This window comes from Microcebus murinus, chromosome 16 (genome assembly GCF_040939455.1).
Source record: "Microcebus murinus isolate Inina chromosome 16, M.murinus_Inina_mat1.0, whole genome shotgun sequence".
Lineage (NCBI taxonomy): Eukaryota > Metazoa > Chordata > Mammalia > Primates > Cheirogaleidae > Microcebus > Microcebus murinus.
In genome coordinates this window covers 30,014,221-30,037,246 of record NC_134119.1, presented here as the reverse complement: position 1 = coordinate 30,037,246, position 23,026 = coordinate 30,014,221, and the positions used below count along the sequence as shown (strand labels likewise).

General features: G+C 54.5%; 1 protein-coding gene across 2 annotated transcripts in view; it reads left to right on the top strand.

Moving 5' to 3' along the window:
* NOL4L (nucleolar protein 4 like) overlaps nucleotides 1-23,026 on the top strand; it is a 120,259-nt gene that overhangs the window by 20,416 nt on the left and 76,817 nt on the right. Inside the window, exon 1 of one of the 2 annotated variants that reach the window (XM_012754793.2) lies at nucleotides 20,299-21,073. The exons of the other annotated variant lie outside the window; for it this stretch is intronic. The gene's annotated coding sequence lies outside the window, so the exon portion shown is untranslated. Of the gene's footprint in view, nucleotides 1-20,298; nucleotides 21,074-23,026 lie in introns of those variants that run through there. 2 annotated transcript variants of the gene reach the window in all.

Below are 23,026 nucleotides of genomic sequence, written 5' to 3'. Positions count from 1 at the left end.
GGGCAGACCCCATCCCTCCTGTCCCGGCTTCTGCATGTGTCCAGCGAGGGGCTGTGCACCTCCTGCCTCTCTGCGTGCTTAGGGACGAGAAGGAAATCATCCTAATGACACCCCTGGGCCCGGGCACCTCGTGGCATCTCAGGGAAAGGTGACCAGTGACTTTAATTGAGCACTCACTGTGTGCTAGGTATTTCACACGAGTTCTATCACTTCACCCCCATAACTGCCTTTTTAAGTCCTCCCCATCCATCGAGGAGGAAACCGAGGCACGGAGAAGCGAAGTGACTTGCCCAAGAGGCAGAGGGGGGGACTGGAGCCCAGGCTGGTCTGACGCTACAGCCCGTGCTGTCAGCCCTTTGACACTCCTGTCCCCAAGCCCAGCCCTGGCTGGGGCGTGGCCCCATCCCCAGCCGGTTCCCCAGGGCCCAGTTAATCCCCTCTCTGGGCCCCCCAGTGCAAGAGCCAATTAGTGCCTGCCGAGCTGGGGGCACCACACCTGTCCCCCTGCTCTGGGCCCCCAGAGGCCCAGCCGTGCCCGCATCCTCTGGGCCCCACCCTCGGCTCTGGAAACCGACGCTTCCAGTATTGCGCCATTAAGGAAAAGGACTAAGGCTCATTTTTTGTCAGAGAAGCTGGGAGAACATAAAGCTGGTGAGAGACACATCCCAGCGTCAGGATTTTTCCAAGCCTTGGCTGGGCCGCCCGTGGAGCACTGTCTCCCCCCTCACCCCCCTTCAGGCTCCCTCTTCTCTCCCGGCACCGCCTCCCTCTCCCCCACCTGGCGCCAGGAGCCCCCATGGTCCTGGTGGGGCTGGCTGCATTTTCTCACCTGCATGCGTGGTCTGGCTCCAGCAAAAAAGGAGGAAGAGGAAAAAAAGGTCCTTGAGATGGTGACAAAGGTCTGAGTGTGGGCCGCAAGAGCAGCCTGTTTCCAGGCAACTGCTCTACCCTGGGCTCCCTGCGGCGGCGGGCACATCCGTCATGCCTCGGCTCGGCTCGGCAAGGGAGCTCGGCCGCCCAGCAGCCAGGCACACTGCCCACGGCCCTCGCCCCGGCCCTGCGGGGGACGTGGGGCCCCTCTGGCGGGGGCCGTGGTAGGAAGCACAGGGTCATCACGGCTCCTGCTGGGCCAGCACTTACTAGGTGCCCAGCCTCAGGCCTGGTGCACACAGGACAGAGCTCCCGTCCCTCAGTCCCATCCGTCAGTCTGTCCACCTGTCCATCCGTCCACCTGGGATAGAATGGTGGTTTAGTACTTAACCATCTGGGTGGCCGGGTTGAAACCCTGTTCCACCACATACTTGCTCTTTGTCCCTAGGCACATTGCTCTACCTTGCCCGGCCTCAGTTTCTTCGTCTGCGAAATGGATGTAATGATAGTTCTTACCTCATAGGGTTGTCAAGAGGATTCAATGACTTAATATAGGTAATGCCTCAGGCATGGTGCCTGACACTTATTAAATGCTGGAGAAATGTTAGTTGTTTCTATTTTTAATTGTTTGTAAAGAGACAGGGCAGTGGGAAGCTACCCTCTATCGCATTTAGATAGACCTGGGAGGAGGACAGTCTGCTTCACTTTAAATTGCATGACCTTAGGCAAGTTGCTCTGCCTCTCTGAGCCTCAGTTTCCTCTGGACTAAATTGGGGAGGTGATTAATAGCTGCCTGGATACCCTGCCCTCCCCATCGTGCATGTGAAGCCTCTCTCGTGGGGAGGCTTAGTGATGTCGTGTGCCAGGACCCCACCCTGGCAGCACTCAGTACCCACAAGGGTCAATATTGAGCAGACCGTGATTGGCACCCACTGGGTGCCAGTGTGTGGACAGGGAGAGGAGCCAGACCTGCCAGGGCATGCCCTCGCCAGCCCTCGCCAGCCCCCGGCCCGCCTGATTTCTGGGCCTCTCGGCTTTGCAGGACTGCCCTGCTTCCTGCCCCGTGAACCTGGCCTATCCTTCCAGCTGCGTAGCCTCTGCCCTCCCCTCTCCTGCCCTCCACCTCCGTGTGAAAACAACCTCTGAGCGCCCTGGAGCCAGAGGAGGAGGCTGAGAAGGCAGCCCGAGTGCCAGGGGCTGGGCACACCACCGGCCTTTGTCTGGGCCCCTCGCAGCTGCGGGAGGCTGGGTCCCCCGGGGCAGGCCACACTGCCGGCCTGCTGGCGGCTCAGCGAGGCCGCGTGGGCGGCACGGCCTGGGCAGGCCTGGGCTGGCATCGGCCCCCGGGGATGGCCTGGCCCGCTCGGGCGAGAGGAAGGCCCATGCCTGGGAGGAGAGTGGGACTGCGCTGCGGCTTCCTGTGGCAGCCGGCATGGGGGTGACTGACCTTCTGGGGCCTGATACAGACACACCTCAGTACCTACTTCATGCCAGAAGCGGTGGCCGCTGCTGGGCCCTCAGAGCTAGGCCACACATTGGAGTCCCGGAGCCTGGGGGGCTGGGTTCAAACTCCAGCTCCACTGTGACAGCTGTGTGGCCACGCGGACACCCCGCATGGGCCTCCACTTGCTGGTCTGCAGAATAAACTTAGCCGTAGTCCTGCCTCTAGTGCTTCGAGCCATGCCGGGAACAAAGAGCGCTCCCAGGAAATCTCCCTGCGATCGTTACTGTTGACTCTGCCCTTGAGAAGAAAGGGCTGAACATTTGTTGAATTCCTACTGGGTGTTAGATCCCTGCCCTGGAGAGACTCCAGTTCAGGAAACATCTACTGAGTGCCTACTATGTGCCAGCATCTGGGCTGGGCTTTGGGGATTCCTAGATGAAAGCCCTGAGGCCAGGGGTGTTGGGGAGAGAAGGAAAAGGAAGGGAAAGGAGGTGACATATGAGGGCCTACTATGTGCCAGGCTATTTGCTGAGCCCTGGGAGCTCAGGGAGGAGAGAAGTGGCCCCTGTCCTTGTGGTGGGGAAGGACACAGAAACCCAGAGCTTGACGATTATGACCCAGGATAATCTGATGGGGAACACCGGGGAGCTGCTAACACCGCCTCGGGGGCCAGGGAAGGCTTCCTGGAGGAGGTGACCTGGAATCTTAGCACTGTGGTCACACTCTTCGACTCCCCTCCGCAGTAGCTCCATAATGTTGCGGTAGGGCCTGAGTTTACACACGTCTGGGGACAGGGGACTCACTACCCAAGGAGGAACGTGCTTTTCCATTTGCAATCAGCTGACCTTCCCGTGGAGCCTCCTCAGGCCTCTCCTGCTGCCCGGCTCTGGCTTCAGCCGCCCGCTCCCTCCTCGCTCGCCAGGCCGCGCTCCACCCAGCGGCCAAAGCAGTCTTCCCAAACATAAATCAGACAACATCAGATCCTAGCCGAAAACCCTTCAGTGGCTCCCCAGGGGCTCTTAGGACAAAGACCAGACTCCATACCGTAGCCTGTAAGGCCGGGCCTGGCCAGCACCGCCGACCCTCCAGCCTCGCAGGACGGAGGAAGGGGCCATGTCCGGGCCAGGTTCTCCACCTGGGCGTAGCCTCTGGAGGGCGGGGACCACCTGAGTGCAGACGGAGCCCCCGACTGTCGCTGTTGGGGGATGAGCAGTGCAGGGTGGTGGGGAAGCTGTGGGCCCAGTGCAGCAGTGTGATCTCGCTGCACAGTCCCTTTCCCTCTCCGTGCCTCAGTTTCCCCATCGGTTAAACAAGGGGGCTGCCGAGGTGATGCCCCAATAATCTCGTTCAGAGCGCAAGGCCCCTCGGGTTTTCATGAGCTTACCGCCCTACACACACCCTGGGGCTCCCACAACAGCATGTTTCATGCCCTCCCCTGATCCGATTCAAAGAAGAGACCAGCAAATCGGGGCCACATTATGATGGGGATTTCCGCAGCTCTCCTGGTCCAGAGGGGACACTGAGGTCCACAAGGTGAAGCGACTCTTCCTCAGCTCACTCTCTTGCAGCCAAGCCCCCGTGTGGCCAGTGGTTAGTTACGGGCAGGAGTGACACAGGCAGCAGCACATGGGAGGCCACCGGACGGGTCATTCCCCTCACTTGGAATCTGGATTTTGCTATTATTTTTAATTTTATTATTTTAATTTCAACTTTGTTTAATAATGTGCATTCACATCATCCAAAATGCAAAAGTTTAAAACTATATGGTAAAAAAAAATCTCCTTCCCTCCTCTTTTCTTCCCCCCACCCTGCCCTGCCGCCCCGCCATTCAGCTCCCTCCCCAGAAGGTGCCTCTGTGACCAGCTTCTTGCCTGTCCTTTCAGAGACATCTGATGCACGTGTAGGCAAATGCTAATGCACAGGATTCTCTTAGAGCTGGGAGGAACTGGTCAGCGTCTGAGTTTGCCTCCTGCCCACTGTTAGGGGCTCGCGTGAGGTCGCAGAGTTCGGTAGGGCCCAGAGTCCCCGCCATCCTCTCCCTGCCCGAGCACTGGGCATGCCCGCCCGAGCCATCGGTGTCCTCTGACTTCCCTGCAGAGGGGCCGAGGATCCCGCTTCCCGAGTGTCTCTCCTCTGTACAAGTCATCAGTGGACACCAAGGAGATGCTGAGAAAGTTCCCATTAGCTGCACTGAGCACCGTCGGCAGCACCACTGGGCAGGCGATAAGGAACGTGGGTTCTGCGACGTGGCAGTGGGGCCACAGGGCAGGGCAGTAGCAAGGACGTGGACCCATGGCTGGGGCGGGTGTATGTGAGGGGGCCCCCGCTCTATGTTAAGGGCCTCACAAACATTGTTTCATTTAGCCCTCACTGTACCCCCCACCAGGTGGACACCCTTAACCCCCTGTTATAGTTGAGGAAACAGGCCAGAGAGATGCAGTGCCTTGCCTGAGGTCACGTGGCTGGATTTGAATTCAGATTCCTAAGGTTTCCTACCCTGCTTTGCGTCAGCTCCTGCATAATCATGTCGCTGATTCAGAAGGGACAAGGTGGCCGTGTGCTGAGTGGCTCTGACTGCCGAGGCACTTCCAGCTCTGGCTCCACTGTTTATTTACCAGCTGTGTGGCCTTAGGCAGGTCACATGCTCCCTGTGCCCCGGGACCTCTGCTGGGCCTGAGGTCAGCTCCCGCTGGTTCCTCCTCAGCTCAGAACAGACCTGCTGGGTGGGGCAGTTTCCCCTGGGGCTGAGGACACTCATGTGCACAGAGGCCGGTGTAGCTCCCAGACGGAGATTCTCAGCGCCCCAGCCTCCGCCTGGCTGTGTGCCCGTGGGCCACTCTCTTTCCCTTTCTGAGCCTCCACTTCTCGTCTCGAGGCCCTGGGGGTGAGCTTCTGGGGAGGGAAGCCTTGGGATATAGCCCCTGGGAGCTGGCAGGGTTTGGGCACGGCCAGCACAGGGGTCAAGGAGAGACAGAGACACGTGGTCCAGGGCGAGGCACCTTTTCTTTTGCTGACTCCAGGAATGAATTTTACGTTTGAATGTGATTTAAAGTTGCTGGGCGTCACCAAGCCTGACGGAGCTACGGTGCCTCAGGGAAGCCTCGGCTGAAGAAGAGGAATGAAGTTTAAAAGCCCCAGAAGCCTTGGGTCGGGGACGGGGGCACAGGGGAGGCCAGAGAGTCCCCAGGCCCGAGAGCTTTGCAGGCTTCCTCCCGCACCGCATTTGCTGTGTAGGGGACACCTGCTGCGCGCCAGGCCCTGTGCGAGGCCCGGCAGAGCCCAGGCAGTCCCTGTCTGTGCCCTTATGAAGCTCACCGTCTACCAGGGGCACAGCCGTTAGTCAAATAGTCGCACAGATAAGCAGAACATTGGGATCGCGAGAGGTGCCACGATGGAAATGGTGCTCACGAGGTCCCGCCCGACCCAGGCCTGGGGGTCAGGAGGGCTTCTCTGAGGCCACCCATCAGCCTGTCAGGCTGCCATAACAAAGTACCGCAGACTGGGTGGCTTAAACCACAGACACTTGTTTTCTCAGGTCTGGAGACTGGAAGTTCAAGATCAAGGTGTGGGCAGGATTGGCTTCTCTCCTTGGCTTGCAGATGGCCACCTTCTCTGTGTCTTCTAGTGGTCTTTCTTCTGTGAACATCTGTGTCCTCATCTTCCCTTTCTATAAGGACACCAGTCATATTGGACCAGGGCCCACCCTAAGGACCTCATTTAATTTAACCTTTTTTTTTTTTAGAGACAGGGTCTCAATCTGTCACCCAGGCTGGAATGCAGTGGCACAATCATAGCTCACTGCAACCTCGAACTCCTGGGCTCTGGCGTTAATCCCCTCTTTAAAAGTTCTGTCTCCAAATACAGTCACAGTCGGTAGTGCTGGGATTGGAACTTCAACATGTGAGCAGGGGAGGGGAGCACAGTCCAGCCCGGAACAGGCAGTAACGCTTGAGCTGAGGCCTGAAGGACAAGGAGGAGTTAACTCAGCAATAGGAAAGACAGGGTGGTTCAGGCAGAGGGCACGGCACGAGCAAAGGCCAGGTGGCAGGAGGAGCCCATGGTGCAGACAGAAACCAGCGTGACCAGGGTTGGGGGAGGCGTGGAGAGGACTTCACGCTGAGGCCAAGGAGATCGAGTCCCACTTTGGCAGCTCTGTCGCCTTGTCACTGAATTCTTTCCCAGTCATTGGTTTCCTCATCAGTGAAACAGGAGTAATCAAACCAGCCTTTTGGGGTTGGGAGCTGGAATGAGGTCACATAGGTCTAAAATGTCTTGCCCCGTACCAGCTCCTGATAGGTGTTCAGGATGAGTTGTCCCTTTTCTCTTCCCTTTCTGGACCACCCTTGCTCTCCCAACCCCCCTCCTTGTCTCCTACCCAGATTCGTATGTCCTGGCTTGAGATCCTGAGCCACAGGGTCAAGAACCCTTGGCAAACACTATTGTGACTCAGAGTGGCCATTTGGGCCTCCTGGGAGCCAGGGAGAAAAGGAGAATTTCCTGGGGAGTTGCTGGGAGAACGTGCCTGACTCCTGAACTGCATAGGACCAGGTGTGAATTCTCAGTAAAACATCTGAGCCTGTTGTGATACTTGGGAAGAAAGGCTCCACCCTCCCACGATATGACATTGCCCTTCACTGCAAAATAAATGGGTCCACAGTGACAGGGGCCCCCTTCTCTTGGGAGATGTTTGCTGGGTCTTTCTGCCCATGAGCCGCTGTTTCTAATTGGCTGTGTAACCTGTGGCAAGTGGCTTCAACTCTGAGCCTGTCTGCTCATTTGTGCTTATATCCAATACGTTCTGAAAATTTGAATAAATGGTTTGTTTTAGGATGATTTTAGATTTACAGAAAAGCTGCAAAGATAGCTTAAAAGAGATCTTATACACCCCTCATCCAGTTCCCCCTGTTGTTAACATTTGATATTACTAAGGAACCCACATGGGTACATTACTATTAACTAAACTCACACTGTGTTTGAATTTCACTAGTTTGTCCCTAATGTTCATTTTCTGTTCCAGGATCCCAAACATGATAGCACATTACATTTAGTCATCATGTTTCCTTAACCTCCTCTAGTCTGTGACAGTTTCTTAAGACCCACTTTTATTTTGACAAGTATTTTTGAGCACCTACATAATGTGTGTTGTTCTTGCTGGGTAAAGAAACAGTCTTGCCTTTCACTGAGCCTGCGTTCGGGGGCTGGGAGACAGACCACAAGCAAGTAAATGTAAATATCAAATATGTCAGGTGCTATATAGGAAAAGAAAGCAGGAAAAGGGGATGGGCTAAGGGGCTGCCGTTTGAGATAGGACGTTCTGGGGAGAGACCTGTCGGAGGCGAGTGGTGGAGACTCAGCGGTGGGGTGGGGGCCGGGGCGGGGTCTGGAAGCTGGGAAGAGGCTGGTGCAATGATCCAGGTGAGCCAGGTGAGAGAGGATGGCAGCAGGGACCAGAAGGTGCCCAGGGAGGGGTGAGAAGTGGGCAGGTTCCAGGCCTTTTTGGAGGGGGAGCTACAGGATTTGCTGGTGGAAATAGGGCTGGTGCCGAAACCCTCTGGCAGGGCCTGTGTGAGGAATAAAAGACAGGATGGATGTTAGCAGGGCTTGGCAAACTGTAACATGGGATTCCTCTGTGATCTTCTGTGTTTTTAGAGCCACTGAGCCCAACCCATCCTCTGGCCAAGGGCCAGTGAGTAACAAACCACTGGTTTGTTGTTTTTTTCTAAGATTAACATTTTGAAAGGTAATAGAATCTCATTATTTTTAAAACAACAATTCATCAGGTACCAGTGTACAGTGGGAAAAAAATGTCTCCTTTCTGGCCCTGCCTGCCAAGGCTCCCCTCCCCGCTGTGATTGCTAGGGAATCCTCCGGAGGTGCTTCATACGTATATATATGTACACACACACAGGCACATCTATTCCTGGGTTTTGTTTCTAGTTTTGAACAAAATGTTGCACACTGCTCCATAGGTTGCTTTTTCTAATATAATGGCTTTTTTGAGATATAATTCACAGACCACACAACTCACCCATTTAAAATAAAATTCAGTGGGTTTTGTTATATTCAGAGCTGTGAAATGATTACCACAATCGATTTTAGAACATTTTTATCACCCCAAAAAGAACCCCTGTACCCATAAGCAGTCACTCCCCCCCTTTCCCCCTCCCCCTCCCCCAGCTCAAGGTAACCACGAATCTGTTTTCTGTCTCTGTAGCTTGGTCTTGTCTGGACATTTCCTATAAGTGGAGTCACACAGTATGTGGTCTTTTGTGATGAATTTCTTTGACCTACTATGTTTTCAAGGTTCCACCCGTGTTGTAGCATCTATCAGTATAGTCATGCGCCACATAAGGATATTGGTCAATGATGGACCACATGTACAAAGGTGGTCCTATAAGACTATAATAACCCATTTTTACTGTGCCTTTTCTGTGTTTACATATGTTTAGATACACAGATACTTACCACTGTGTTGCCTACAGCATTCAGCACAGTGACCTGCTGTCCAGGTTTGTAGCCCAGGAGCAGGAGGCTGTTCCTTATAGCTTATGTGTGTAGTAGGCTCTGCCTTCTAGGGAAGTACACTCCATGGTGTTCCCACAACAATGAAATTGACCAAAGATGCATTTCTCAGAACATATCCCTGTCCTTAAGTGACACATGACTATACTTCATTTCTTTTTATCACCAAATAATATTCCATTGAATGGACATACCACAGATCTGTTCAATAGTTGATGAACATTTGGGTTGTTTCTACATTTTGGCTCCTTTGAATAAATAGCTATGAGCAGTCATGTATAAGTTTTTGTGTGCATGGATATTTCTGATTCTCTTCCACCTAGGAGTGGAATTGCTGGGTCATATGGTAACTCTTTAGCCTTTTGAGAAACTGCCTGTTTTCCAAACCAATACTCCATTTTATGTTGCCGCCAACAGCATACAAGGGTTGCCATGTCTCTACATCCTTACCTACACTTGATATTAATTGTCTTTTTGACTAGAGCCACCCTAGGGGTGTGAAGTGGTATCTCACTGTGGTTTGGGTTTTCATTTCCCTGATGGCTAATGGTGTTGAGCATCTTTTCATGAGCCCATTGGCCATGTGTATGTCTCACTTGGACAAATGTCTATTCAGAACCTTTGCCTATTTTAAAAAAGTTATTTGTCATCTTACTACTGAGTTGTAAGAATCCTTTATATATTCTAGATACAGGTTTCTTATCAGATATATGATTTGCAAATATTTACTTTTTTATTTTCCAGTCTGTGGGTTGTCTTTTCACTTTCTTTTTTTTTTTTTTTTTTTTTTTTTTTTTTTTTAGACAGAGTCTTACTTTGTTGTCCAGGCTAGAGTGAGTGCCGTGGCGTCAGCCTAGCTCACAGCAACCTCAAACTCCTGGGCTCGAGTGATCCTTCTGCCTCAGCCTCCCGAGTAGCTGGGACTATAGGCATGCGCCACTATGCCCGGCTAATTTTTTTTTATATATATATCAGTTGGCCAATTAATTTCTTTCTGTTTATAGTAGAGACGGGGTCTCGCTCTTGCTCAGGCTGGTTTTGAACTCCTGACCTTGAGCAATCCGCCCGCCTCGGCCTCCCAAGAGCTAGGATTACAGGCGTGAGCCACAGCGCCCGGCCTCTTTTCACTTTCTTGATGGTGCCTGTTAAAGCTCAGAAGTCTTTAATGTTGATGAGGTCCAATTTGTCTAGTTTTTCTTTTGTTGCTTGTGCTTTTGGTGTCATATCTAAGAAATTATTGCCTAATCCAAGGTCACAAAGATTTAGCCCCGTGTTTTGTTCTAAGAGTTTTATAGTTTTAGTTCTTACCTTCTTCAAATTGTCTTTTCCACTAAACAGTAAATCTGTGCGCTGTCAGTGCATAAGTATGTCAGAACATAAAGAACTCTCTCGTTCTTTTTTACAGCTGCGTAGTATTCAATTTTATGGATGTACCGTAAATTTATTTACTCAGTCCCCTGTTGATGGACGGTCAGAGTTTTCCCAATATTCTGCTCTCACAGCAAGACTTCGGTGAACATCCTTGAACATCCTTGGCCATTACACACACGAGTGGGTTTATGCCAAGGAGTAGACTGCTGGGTCTGAGGGCCTGTGCTTTTGGAGATGATGCCAGATTGCCCTCCCTAGCTGGGGTACCAGTTTTCACTCTTGGCAACAATGTCTGTAACATGGGATTCCTCTGTGATCTTCTGTGTTTTTAGAGCCACTGAGCCCAACCCATTCTCTGGCCAAGGGCCAGTGAGTAACAAACCACTGGTTTGTTGTTTTTTTTTTTTAAGATTAACATTTTGAAAGGTAATAGAATCTCATTATTTTTAAAACAATAATTGTCTAGAATGTGAGCCCTTCATTAATAACTGGGGTTGCCACGTATTGAACGCTCAATGTAGACTGGCACTGCGCATCTCCTCACCGTGGCCCTGAAGGTCAGAATTAGAATCCCTACTTTACGGAGCTCTCAGGTCACACTATCTCTCTGGCTCCTGACCCTGTTCATTTCCCACTGTCCAATTCAGCGCCAAGGCCTTCAGAGTGCCTCAAACCACTTCTGAGATAACTACGAGAAGCATGCAGATTTGGCAGGTGATGCCTGGAGAATCTCTATCTAGGATCACACTTAAGTGTGCAGAAGGCAGTTAAGTGCAGGAGGCAAAGGCAGTCGGTTCCTAGGGAGTCTTGAATGAGCACCTATGCCTTCCACTGCGCTAGGAGCTGCGGGTGCCAAGGTGGCTAAGAAGTGGCCTCTGCCTGCAGGCTGTGTCCCTCCTAGCCGGGCAGCTGAGACTCTCAGACAGACTCCAGGAGATGTAGTCTGACCTAGGGACTTAGAAGTCTAGCTTTGGGTCAGGCAAATGTGGGTTCAGTCCTGACTCCATCCCATGTGCCTTTGGGCAATTCACTTCCCTTCTCAGTGCCTAAGTTTCCTCATCTGCAAAACGGTATTGTTGATAGTACCTACTGCACATCAAGAGTGTTTAATACATGTTAGTTATCATCCTTTGTGGCAAAGTGCTATAGGAAATTGAAGGCAAGAAATATGGCTGGGGGTCAGGGAAGGCTTCCCAGGGACAGGAAGGGCATTTGAGTGACACTTGGAGGAGGGATGGCTCAGGAGCCAGGAGATGGCATGCCAGGCAGAGGGCACAGTGTGTGTCCAGGCACAGATGCAGGATGGCCCCTGAGCTCATGGGGAGGAGATTTAGCCAGGGAGGCTGGAATGTCAGGTTTGTGCTGGGCTGGAGCTGCTTCCAGGGGCCTCAAATCCAAGCATGAGTGTTTGGATGGTATTTGACAGGCAGTAAGGAGCCAAGGAAGGATTGTTGGGTGGGCAGCCCTGCCCAGCACATGCCCATCTGCAACTCGGGCTGCCTCTGTGGAGTAGGCTTCTCCAAACCTCATTTCTTCTTGAGGGGCAACCTGGGACAGTGTTTAAGAATGAGAGTTCTGGGGCCACTTTTATGTAACCTTGGGCATGCATGTCACTAACTTCTCTGGGCTGTAGTTTCTTCACCCATAAAAGGGAGTTGTTCCTACTTCCTGGGGTTACAGTGAAGAGCAAATGAGTTAACATATGTAAAGCATTTAGGGCAGATCCTATCACACATTAAGTGTTTAGTAAATGTTAATTGTTATAGCGAAGGAAAGCAATGGCATTAGATTGAGCTACCCATTTCTCAGGTGGGAAAATCAAGGCCCTCTGAAAGTGAATGAATGCCCTTTGGAGGTCCAGGAGGGTTCATTCATCACTTATTCTTTCAATAAATGTTTCCTGAGCACCTACTCTGGGATGGGCTATGACAGATACTGGGGACTCCAGTGGTGAACAAGACAGTCTCCATTCCAGGAGCTCCTGACCTGCCCGCAGGGTGTTGAAAGGCCAGACTGTCATTGCCTCAGACACCCATACTCTACTCCTGCACCCCCTGTGTCCTGCCCAGGTCAGAAGGGAATCAGAATCATAACCTAAGTGCCTGGTGAACCAGGCTCTTCCCAGCTCCGAAATCTGGACACAAGAATAATTAGAATCCATATGACCTGCTCTGTCCCGCCCTTCTTACAGATGGAGAAGCTGAGACCCAGAGAGGGAGGGTGGGAGCCAGGCCCCAGGACACTGGACAGCCGGCATGTCCCCCCCTGTGCCCGCAGCCCCTGGGACAAGAGGTCAGGAGCAGCAGAAGTGGTAGAATGCAGGTGGTTTCTGGATATAGTTTAAAGGTAGAGCCAACAGCATTTGCAGATGAATGGGATGTGGGGTGCGAGAGGAGTGAGTGGTTGGGATCACTCTGGGGTGTTTGGATCACTCTGAGCAAGCAGAGATGGAAGAAGCTTCCAGTGGAGGATGTTTGGCCATAGGCAGGGGAGAGGGGTCCAGAGGCTGGTTGGATGAATGGATGGATGTGTTTCTCTGGCCCTCCAGTGGGTGCTGGACACGCACTTGCTCTCAGATATGTCCGGTTGGCAGCTGGAGGCAGAGGAGAGGCCCACGTTGGAGATGTAAACATGGGGGTTCCCAAGTGTGGGTGGCCCCAAGATGGATGAGGTTCAAGGACTGGGCCCGGGGCTGCCAACCTCAAGAGGGTCCTGTCCGAAGTTTAGGTTTTCTTCTTCCAAGAAGTGTCCCAACTTTTAAATACTAGCAATAAATTTAAAATTGTAATAAGCCTCTGCAAGCCTTCCAAAATACGTCCCTAGATCCCATTTGGCCCATGGCCTCTGGGTTAGGACCTCGGGTGTGGGTCTGGAGTCACACTGCCTAGATCTGATCCTGGCTTTGAGTTCCTAGCTGTGTGCTCCTAGGGGAGTGACTTAGCCTCTCGGAGCTTCACTTTCCCCATCTCTAAAATAAGAACAATGCTAGTACCCACCTCCTGGTGTCGTAGTGCAGGTTCCATGGCTGACAGTTACGATGACAAACTACTCGTGATGGATTTTATTAGCGATCAAGGCACGTGTTGCCAAAAGGGAAAAGAGCACTGGAGTTGAGTTCACCCTGGGGTGAGATCCCACCTCTGCCATTGACAAGCTGTGTGACCTTGGACTGGTTTAAAGTCTCTGAGAAAGCGGTTTGTTGCTCTTGGAGTTGGGAGATGGCCCGGATGCCTGCTGAGGCCTTGGAGCCCCCACCAACCACCCTCCCTCCCTGCCTCTCTCCTTCCAGCCTCGCCCACCTGCCACCTCCCACCCCTCCACCCTGCAGCCAAAACGATCTTTCAAAAGCACAAATCTCAGCATGGTCTTTCCCTGCCTGGAGAAAAAAACGTTGTTGGCGCCCCACTGCCTTCAGGACAAAGCCCACGTGCCGTAGCCTGGCGTGGGGAGGTGGGGGCGGCCCTCACCTCTTCTCCCATCTCTTCCCCCAGCCCTGCTCACGCACCCTGCACACAGCCCCTCCTCATGCCCCGCCTCTGCCGGCCCTGCCTCCCTCTGTCGCCCATCCAGCAAGCGGTAATATTTCTTGGATCCACCGGCTTCCCCGGGCCCCTGCTTTCACTCTCACCTCCTCTTCCCCACAGGCAGGCAGGGGGATCGGTAAAAAGTATCTTCTGATGGTGTCGCCCGCCTGCTCAGAGTCCCTCTGTGGCTGCCTGTTGTTTCACTGTGAACACAGCCGCCACCCCGTCCCGTCCCTCCAGCCACATGGAGTACAGCTTCCCCGCCACCACTCACCGCCCACGGAGGCCTACGCGCCTCCCCACCCGCGGGCCTTTGCCAGCTTGCGGGCCTTCGGACGTGACCTCCACATCCCATGCTCAGCAGAGCCTCCCTGCCCCCGCGCCCTTGTCCCAGGTACTGATCACTCGATCAGGAGGCAGCGCCGCAGGGTCTGCCTGTTAACTCGGGGGCCACAGTGTCAGCCATGGGTATCGCCCTTTCTGCTGGCAAAAATGCCGCTCATCCTTCAAGGCCCAGCCCAGATGTCACCTCCTCTGCGAAGCCGTCTTTCACACAGCCCCACACCCACCCCATTCCCAAGGCCCCTCCGGATCTTTCCCTCCATGGCAAGCTCTTCCTTTCTTCCCACACTCAACACGGCAATTATCACTGGATGGGAGGACTCCTCGCAGCCCAGGGAGTGAGTGCAGCTCCGTGCTGAAACACTTTCATGCATCCTCCTTAAATCCTCCCAACTTTGTGGGGTTGCTTCTCCTAAAAGCCCCATTTTAAAGAGAAGCTAATGGAGGTTTAAAGAGGTTTTTAATGAATAACAGCAATAACATATACCTAGCACCTTCCATATGCCCGGCGCTATTACAATGTTTCATCTTCGTAATAACTTTTATTGCAACTCCGTTTTATGGCTGGGGAAACTGAGGCACAAAGAGGTTAAGTAACCTGCTGTGACTTCGGGAGTCTAGTCAGAAATGCAGTGGAGTAGAGACCGTGCTGTCCGGCTCCTGGTCATGGTCTGAAACGTGCTGCACTAGGTGCTGTGGCCTTTTCGCTCTGACCTGCCGGGCGGGGGTCACTGTCTGGCACCCCCACACCTGCACTGGCAGGCAGCCCTCGGGGCACTAGTCAGGGAGTGTGTAATGAACGGGGGAGCAGGTAAGCCAGGGGACAGAGGACCCTGCCCCAGTCGTCCTGAAGCTCTGTGTCCAGAAGCCCAAAGGTGTGGCCACCCCTCTCCCAGGCTCAGTGCCCCCACCACCTGGCTGTCCAGACAGCCCACAGGAAGGACCAGATCCATAAACATGAGGCTCCACTCAGGCCTGGAGGGGCACTGGGCACTGTACAAGTCCTCAATATTATTGCTTTATTGTCATTTAAATGGAGCCTGCCTCAAACAGGCCACCCAGTTCTAGCCACCAGCGCTGGACAAAACCCCCATTGAAAAGCCAATTACAATCACTCCATCTAAATTGTCATGGATTTGTATAGAAAATTACATCTCCATTTAGTCCTAAAGCGGCGTCCTGGGCATGGACGGAGGGGAGGCTGGCCATTTACCCCACCAGCTCAGCGCGGGTGCCGCGGGCAGAGAAAGCCCGAGCTGCTGGGTCTTGGCCGGCCTGGGGAACAAAGGCCAGTTTGTGGGGGCCCAAAGAGAAGCTGGGCCTCTGAGGGCAGCTCAGATTCCAGGGCTGGGCCGGTGGACGTACACCGCCAGCTGGTCTCCCCTGCTGGCGGCTGTGGCCAGACGAGCTCCTGACAGCCGGCTTCGGGCAGCCCGGCAGCCCCGCCACCATCCAAGGTGGCTGGAGCTTGGCTCATGTCCACCCAGCCCGGAATGAAGGAGGTTGGCCTGGGTGGACTTGACCAGGATCCTGAGATCTTGGTTTGTTTCATTCATTCACGCATTCATTTATTTACATGACACGTGCCTGCTGGTTGTATGAGAAGGGCAGTGGCATTGAGATGAGCTCCGGCTTTGGAGTGTCCTGAGTTCAATTCCGGACTCTGTCCTCAGGAACCATGAGGCCACTTGCTTATTCATGTAGTTCTGAATAGTTGTTAGCACCTACTATGTGCCAGAGAACAGGACAAAGTGGTCCTTACTCTGGCCCCTTGAAGTCCAGTGCTCTGAGGACAGTGAACAGGGCCGACATGGGCTTTGGGGGGAGCTGTGCAAGTAGCTCCGAAGGAGCCGGCCATGTAACAAGCCACGGGACGGCGTTCCAGGCAGAGGGAACAGCGTGTGTGTGTGTGTGTGTGTGTATGTGTGTGTGTGTGTAGGAGGTAGTAAGGCAGGTGGCAGCAGCAAACTGAGAGTGTCGGGGGAGATGAGGTCAGCGGGGCACCCTGTGGACTCTGTGGGCCTCTTCTGTGAGCCTCAGTTTCCTCATCTGTGAAATGGGTGAGATGACCCCAGCTGCTGGGGGTTTGAGCAGGGACTCAGGGAGATGTGTGTCAATGTTCAGAATGAAGCCGGGCACAGGATGCTCCTGGCTAAGACAGCCTAACTTAGACGACGTGCTCCATGGGCAAACATGGACCAGGGCTCACAAGAGTTAGCTTCTAACCCTCCCACAGCCCCATGGGTAGGGGTATTGTCCCCATTTCACAGATGAGGAAACTGAGGAAACAGCACAGGCCAGCTAACTATTTGTCACTATTCCAATAATTCTGATAGGTGAGCCCAAGGTCTGCACAGAGCAGATCCTCGAAGGGTATTTGCTGAATCAGTGAGTCCATATGGAGGGGCGCTGGGCGAGTGTGGGGAGCTGCGTGGAGGATTCCTGTGTGTGTGCACATGTGAGACTGTGTGTAATCGTGTGGGATTCTGAGCACAACCTCCGGCCTGTGCAGCCTTGTGTGTGCCTGCATGTCACTGTGTGTGAGACTGTCTGATGAGTGCATATGGTTGTGTATGTGACTGTGAGGCTGTGTCCACATATGTGACTGTGACTTTGACTGTGTGTGACAGTCACACATTGTCTCCCTGCGTCTTTGCCCAAGTGCCTGTTGGCCTCAGGGGCTCTGTCAGACTGACTGTGTATGTGTGGCTGTGTCAGACTGTGTATCACGGCCTACACATGTCTGTCTGGGCCCAGAGGGACACTTGGCACCATTCCTGAGATGGCTGGCAGGCCAGGAGGCTACCTCAGGGCAGGACAGGCAGGTGCAGAGGTGAAGGGGGCAGAGTCCCCAGCCTCCCCTGCCCAGCCCCACCAGACAGCTGGGCAAATGGAAACAATGTTCACACCCAGAGCAGGTCGGTGGCTGCCCCACCAGGGACTGCTCTGTGCACAGAAAACAAGTTCTTCTTGTATCAGCTCGAGTTTGGCAGGAAGTGGCTTCTGGGTGGCAGGAAGTTGGATTCAGCTCATATCAGCCCCGGCCGAGGGGCAAGAGAGCAGTTATCTGGGGTTAAACAGAGTTACCGAGAAGCGGGGCCCCAACACCCCATACCAGATAGAGTTGAGGGCACAGCCCACTTCTCCTGGCCATTTGGGATGATGGCTGGGGCGCTTTGTGGGGCAGAGCTGCCACCCATCAAGTGCCTACTGGGCCCCAGCCCTCAGACAGGCTCAGGATCTACCTCTCAATCCCCCGTTTAGCAGATGTGCAGGCAGAGACTCTGAAAGGCAGTGACTTGCCCAAGATCACTGAGATGGGTGGAGAGACTGGGAGGAGAGACTACAAGAAATTTACAACTGTCTAGAAACATGAGAAAAGCCAGGACAGAAGAGCAAAGAGAAGAGGAGAGATGGGGACTGGACAGAGACAGTAGTCACATGAATGCAGAGAGCAGTGAGTCTGTGCCACTGGGCAGACTTGTGTCCACTGTGTACAAGGCCATCACATTGACATCACAGATGACCTTGAGGTCCTGAACCCATTTCCTAGATGAGGGGAGTGTGACTCAGTCTTGCTTGCTGAGCCAGGCCTGGAATCCAGGTCTGATTCCAAAGCCTAGGTTCTTTCAGGTCATTCCCCTGTGCCCAGCTTTTAGGGGAGGGAAACACCTGTCCTCAGAGGGATGCCTAGTTCCACTAGCTGGTTGCCTGGTGCTCTGCTAGGAATTCACCCTGTTGGCTAGTGACAGCCAGGGTTCAAACCTGGGCAGGGTGACTGCAGGACTCTCGTGCTTAACCATGTGACAGGGTGTGCCCAGCATATGCCGAGCAAGCAGAGAAAGCCATGGCCCTGCCCTTGGGCTGGGACCCAAAGGGTCCAGCCACTAGAATGAAGCCCCACAGCTGGCTAGAAACTAAGCCTCCCAACGCTCAGCCCTGGATACCCTCCACTTCCCCTCCTCCCCCACTGGAGCCCCTGGGCACTGGGCCTCTGGTCCTTCTGCTCTTATCCCAAAAGCAGCACCCAAGCTGTTCCCTGGCTGAGATGCTGATTTGAAGCTCGGTTTGCATGTCGTTTGCACATTACTCAGTGCATGTCAGAAGGTACGAATATCTCTCTTTCAGGGAGAGGGTTGCCGGAGGAGGGGGGGCCCTGCCCTCCTCCAGACAGCAAAAATGCCAGCCGGCTAGACGGGGAGCTACACCCTGGCCTCTGACAGCACCCGCCTGCTGCTGCCTCCCCCATTCCCTCCTAGAGCCAAATTTAGGCAGCTCTGCTACTGAGAGATGGAGAGAGTGGAGGCAGGAAACATTGGGGTTGGAGGCAGCCTGGCCTTGGCCCATGTAGGGTGGGGCAGCCCCAGGGGTGCTCCTGTCCCTAAAGCCCAGGGCCAAGCCCCCCCTTCCCACTGGAATGCTGGCAGGGTTGGGGAACGCTGGGTTCTCAGCTGCAGCCCAGGGTGCTGGCTACCCCCCCCAGCAATGAGGGGGGAGGGAGGGAGGGAGGGAGGGAGGAGGTCATGGCCGGGGCAGTGGGGAAGGGATCGGATAGCCTCCTCCTGCCCCAGACACCAGCCGCCACTGGGACACAGAGCCGGCTCTGCCTCTTGGGTACTTCCTGCCCCCTTGGTGTGCCCCCACCCTACCGGGGGTCTGACTGTGGGGTGGGGGGCAGGGGGAACAGCTGGGCCTGAGGGACTTGACCTCCCCCCAGAGGGCTCTACCAGGCCATCTCCTCCTTGGCCAATCTCTCACCTTGGTGGTCTTGGTTTCCCTACCTGAGAGATGGAGGGGTTCGCCTAGAATGACTTCCAAGCAGCTGCCTGCACTGAGAGCAAGGGTTTCTAGGAGGCCTGACAAATTAGGGGTGGGGCAGTGACTTTAGGCCTGCAAACTTCTTAGATTTCTCAGGTACAGCTAGGAGAGGCAGCTTCTCACCAATGCTGGGACAAGAGCTAGGTGGGCTGAACAGTGGAAAGGAGGGAAAGACCCGGCTGATTTCAGCCATCACGAATGGGGAGTGGGGTTCTTAGAGCCCAGTAGTTGGGATCCCGGAGTCTGACTACCTGGGTTTGAATTCCAGCGCTGCCACTTTGTACCTAATGATTGTGGGCAGGTCGCTGCAGCTTTCTGTGCCTCCGTTTTGTCACCCTTCGGCGGTGGTAATAAATCTCCCAGGGCTGTTGCGAAAGTGAAATGAGGCAGTGGATGCTTGGCACACAGTAGGTGCACCACGATGCCAGCCACCAGTGTGATTGTTTTGCCTCCCAGGGTGGCTAGGAGGCCCGCGGGGCTGTCACGGATGTGGATGTGGACGCAGTTGGGAGGCGCTGTAGATCAGTGGTTAAATGGGCATGGGGTTGGGGGCTCGAAGGCTGCGTGACCCTGGGCGAAGGGCCACACCCCGCTGCGCCTGGGCGGGGAGCAGCAGAGGCGCCTACCGCAGAGGGTCTGGGAGGATTACACGAGCTCAGGCTTGGCACAGCGCCTGGCACATAGCGGGCGCTCCCCAAAGGAGAGCTGGCAAGATCGAATGGTACCGCCCCGCACAAAGGACAGGTGGGCAGCGTCCGGGGGGGCGGAGCAGGGCAGGTGCGCCAGGAGTAGGGAGGCGGGGCCGGAAGGGGGAACGCGAAGGCGGCGGGCGCGCGCGCAGCAGGTGCGCGTGGGGTGGGCGGGGCCCCGCGCGGGCGGGGCCTCCAGGTGAGCGGGCGCGCGCCCGGAGGCCGGAGACATGGGGAGGCGGCCACCCCGGCCCGCCGCCGCAAAGCGTCCCTGTGTCTTTAACGCCCTCCTCCCTGCGTGTCCCCCCGCCCTCTTTGCGCGCCCCCCCTAGCCGGGCTGCAGCCGCGGAGCCGTCCCCCCTGCACTGACAGCTGGTATCTAATTACTGTGTGAGAATGGAAAGTCAGGCTGTCCCAGCTCCGGGGAGAGGGGATTAACGTCTCCTGCAGAATACACTTCCTCTGGTGGGTTGCCATGGTTACTCTCATTACCTGCCTGCCCGCGAGGAGCCCGCGCGAGCCGCTCCAGCAGGCCCTCCGAACCCGGGCCGGCGCGCGCGCGCCTCCCGCCCCTCCCGGCCTGGCGCACGCGCCTGCGCCGAGGGGAGAGCGCGAGCAGCCCCACCCCGCCCGCGCCCCGCGCCCCGCCCCCCGCCCGAGCAGCTGTCAGCGGCGCGCGCGGCCAGGCCAGCCCCAGCGCGCGCTGTCAACAGTCATTAGCGCGCGGGCCGCTCCCCTCCCCCGCCAGCCCCACCTCTTCCCCCAGCCCGGGTGGGGCCCGCACCTGGGGCCCCCGGCTCGTTAGCGCGCCCTGGCCGCCGCCTCGGCCCTGGAGGGACCCGCCCGCGGGGCCTATCGGGCTGAGGGCCGCCCCCTTCCGCCTGGAACCTCCCCCTTCAGTGGCTCCGCGATTCCCCGTCCTAGGCTGCAGTGCTCAGGGAGGCGGGTCCCCAGAGTCCTGGAGCCCTCCGGAGTGGTGGAGACAGCGGTCTTCCATGGGTGTCTTCGAAGCTGGGTGCTATTTGGGCATCATTTGGGTTCCCACAGCCGTCCTGTGAGGTGGAGAAAGTCATTGTGCATATAGTGTCACCTCGCACTGGAGGAAACTGAGGCCCAGGCAGGATGGCCCCTTGCCTGGGGTCAGGGCTGGATTGTCTTCAGGCCTGTGACTTCACCTCTAGAGCACTCTCCTGGCCCGGCCAGGGCAGAATTTCTCAGCCAGTCCCGGATCCTGTCCTGTCTGCCAGGGAGGCTGGAGAGGGCCTCCTTCCCTCCATCCCTTACGCCAGGTCATTGTCCATGGGGTTTGCATCTCCCCAGCCCCTCTCCTTCCAACAAGGGGACACTTTGGCCCACTGCACCCCTTGCTCTTGCCATTCCTTCCCCCCACACCCATCCAGACATCCCAGAGTTAATAAAACCAGGGGGAAAAAGAAAGAACAAAAGAAAAAGAACCATTTGGAGCTGCTTGGAAGAGATGGCATTCCTCAAAGGTAGCACTGTTGTTGGGGGGCTGATCCCAGGCATCTTCCTCTGTGGCCCGGGGTGTGCATTTCGGTCCCGGCGTGATTTGAAAGAAGATGGAGGTTCAGCGAAGCAGAAAGGAGGTCTTGGAATATGTGAGGCCTGTTCCAGATGGCAGGTGCGACTCGGTGGTGGCGGCGGCGGCTCCACACGAACAGTTGGAGATTGTGCACAAGGGTGGAGAAGAGGCAGGTGCTGCATTGAGGCCTCAGTGCCTTGCTTATGCATTTATTTATTTATGGAGTGAGTATGGTCTCATTGCTCTGCCCCATCCAGGCCTACAGGGATCAATGGGTCCTAAAATTTTGGTGTGAATCCTTATTTTGGAGGGGTTTTTGGTTTCCAGCCCATGTTAGGTGGTATTCACAACTGAGAGAAATTAAAATGTGTCCTTGTCCCATTTAAGCAGTACCCTCTCCTCAATTATCCAATCACCCTTTACAAATTATGACCAGCTTCTCTTGGGAATTCTCAGGAGAGAATTTCTGGATGTTTGGGTGATGGTCTTCATTCTGGTTTTCTTTTCTTTTCGATCTCTTGGTTTAGTGTGGTTTTTAGTTTCCTCTCCACCTCTTTCCTTTTCCTCTGGGGCCCCTTTACAGGGGGCTGACTCCTCCCCCTTGGTTCTTCTTTCAGCCCCACCAGGAGTTGGAGTGAGACTTTTCAGAAACCCCCCTAAAAACCTCCAAAACCCCAGTCCTTGCTAAATTTATTAAAGCTGGGACAAGAGGAACAGCCATAGTTGCAGAAGTTGGGAGGAGCAAGCAGATAATATGCACAGCAGCTTTTGCCTGTAATCTCAGCCACTTGGCTGGCTGGCCTCGAGGGATGGAGCGGCCTGTGCATTTAGCCCCCTGAAGTCCCAGACTCCCACACCAGTGCAGCCAAAGGTGGTTTCTCCTGGCATGGGCTCTGCTGGTTGAAAATCAACAAGACTGGTGCTTGTTGATTTTTACACCCCCCCCCCCCCCCCCCCCCCCCGTCAAGAGCTGGATCTGAAATGCACAGAGAGGCATATCCTAAAGACTTTATTCCTCTACTATAGGAGGAACCCAATTGAGAAATGCCCCCAGCTACTTAGCCACATCCTCTCAACCAAGGTCTCGTCCTTGCTGGAAGGCATACTCTGCTAATGGAGTGATGAGGGTACACTAAATGGCACCCTGGTGGCCTGAAACGGTGATCCCACCTTGATAAGTATGTAACTTATTACCAGCAGGTGACTTCAAAGTTCTAATGCAGATGACAGTACTGCAGTCCATTAGCAATTGGACCTCACTTGCAATCAAGGGCAGGGGTCCATTTAATTGGCTTATGTGGGGAGACAGACAAGATTCAGTCAGATTCAGGAGCTTACCTGAGGGATGACTCCTGATGACAGTGGCTCATGAGGCCACCCCGACGGGAGCCTGCCTAATGGCCTGGTAAGACATGCCAATCCCCCCTTAGGTCTGCAGTCTTGGACATAGCAATCTTCTTGTGCTGAGCATTCAGATAATTTGAGGAAACTGAGGAAGCCAATAAAGACCTATGAAAGAATGCCCTGCTTAAGTATTAATTAATTTTGCCAGGGAGGACTTAAAATCCTATGTCAAGACGTTGGGCACTCCTGCCCTTTCTATACATAATCCACAAGTCTCTGGGAAGATGTCTTGAATTTATACTAATGTTGCCCAATAAGATTCTTTTGTTCTCACCATTAGGAAAATTGGCCTTCATTGGAGATGAAAATATTAATATATTAGGCCCGGAAGCACAGAGCATGTCTATACTTAATGAGCCAATGCCAGTTCGCCTATAGTTACCTCCCTGGCTCAATCATGGAGACATTCTAATCAGCACTTCTCAAACTCTGTCATGCATCACAATCATCTGGGGACCTGTGAAAACCTCCAGAGCATCAGCTTTGGTAGGTTTGAGGT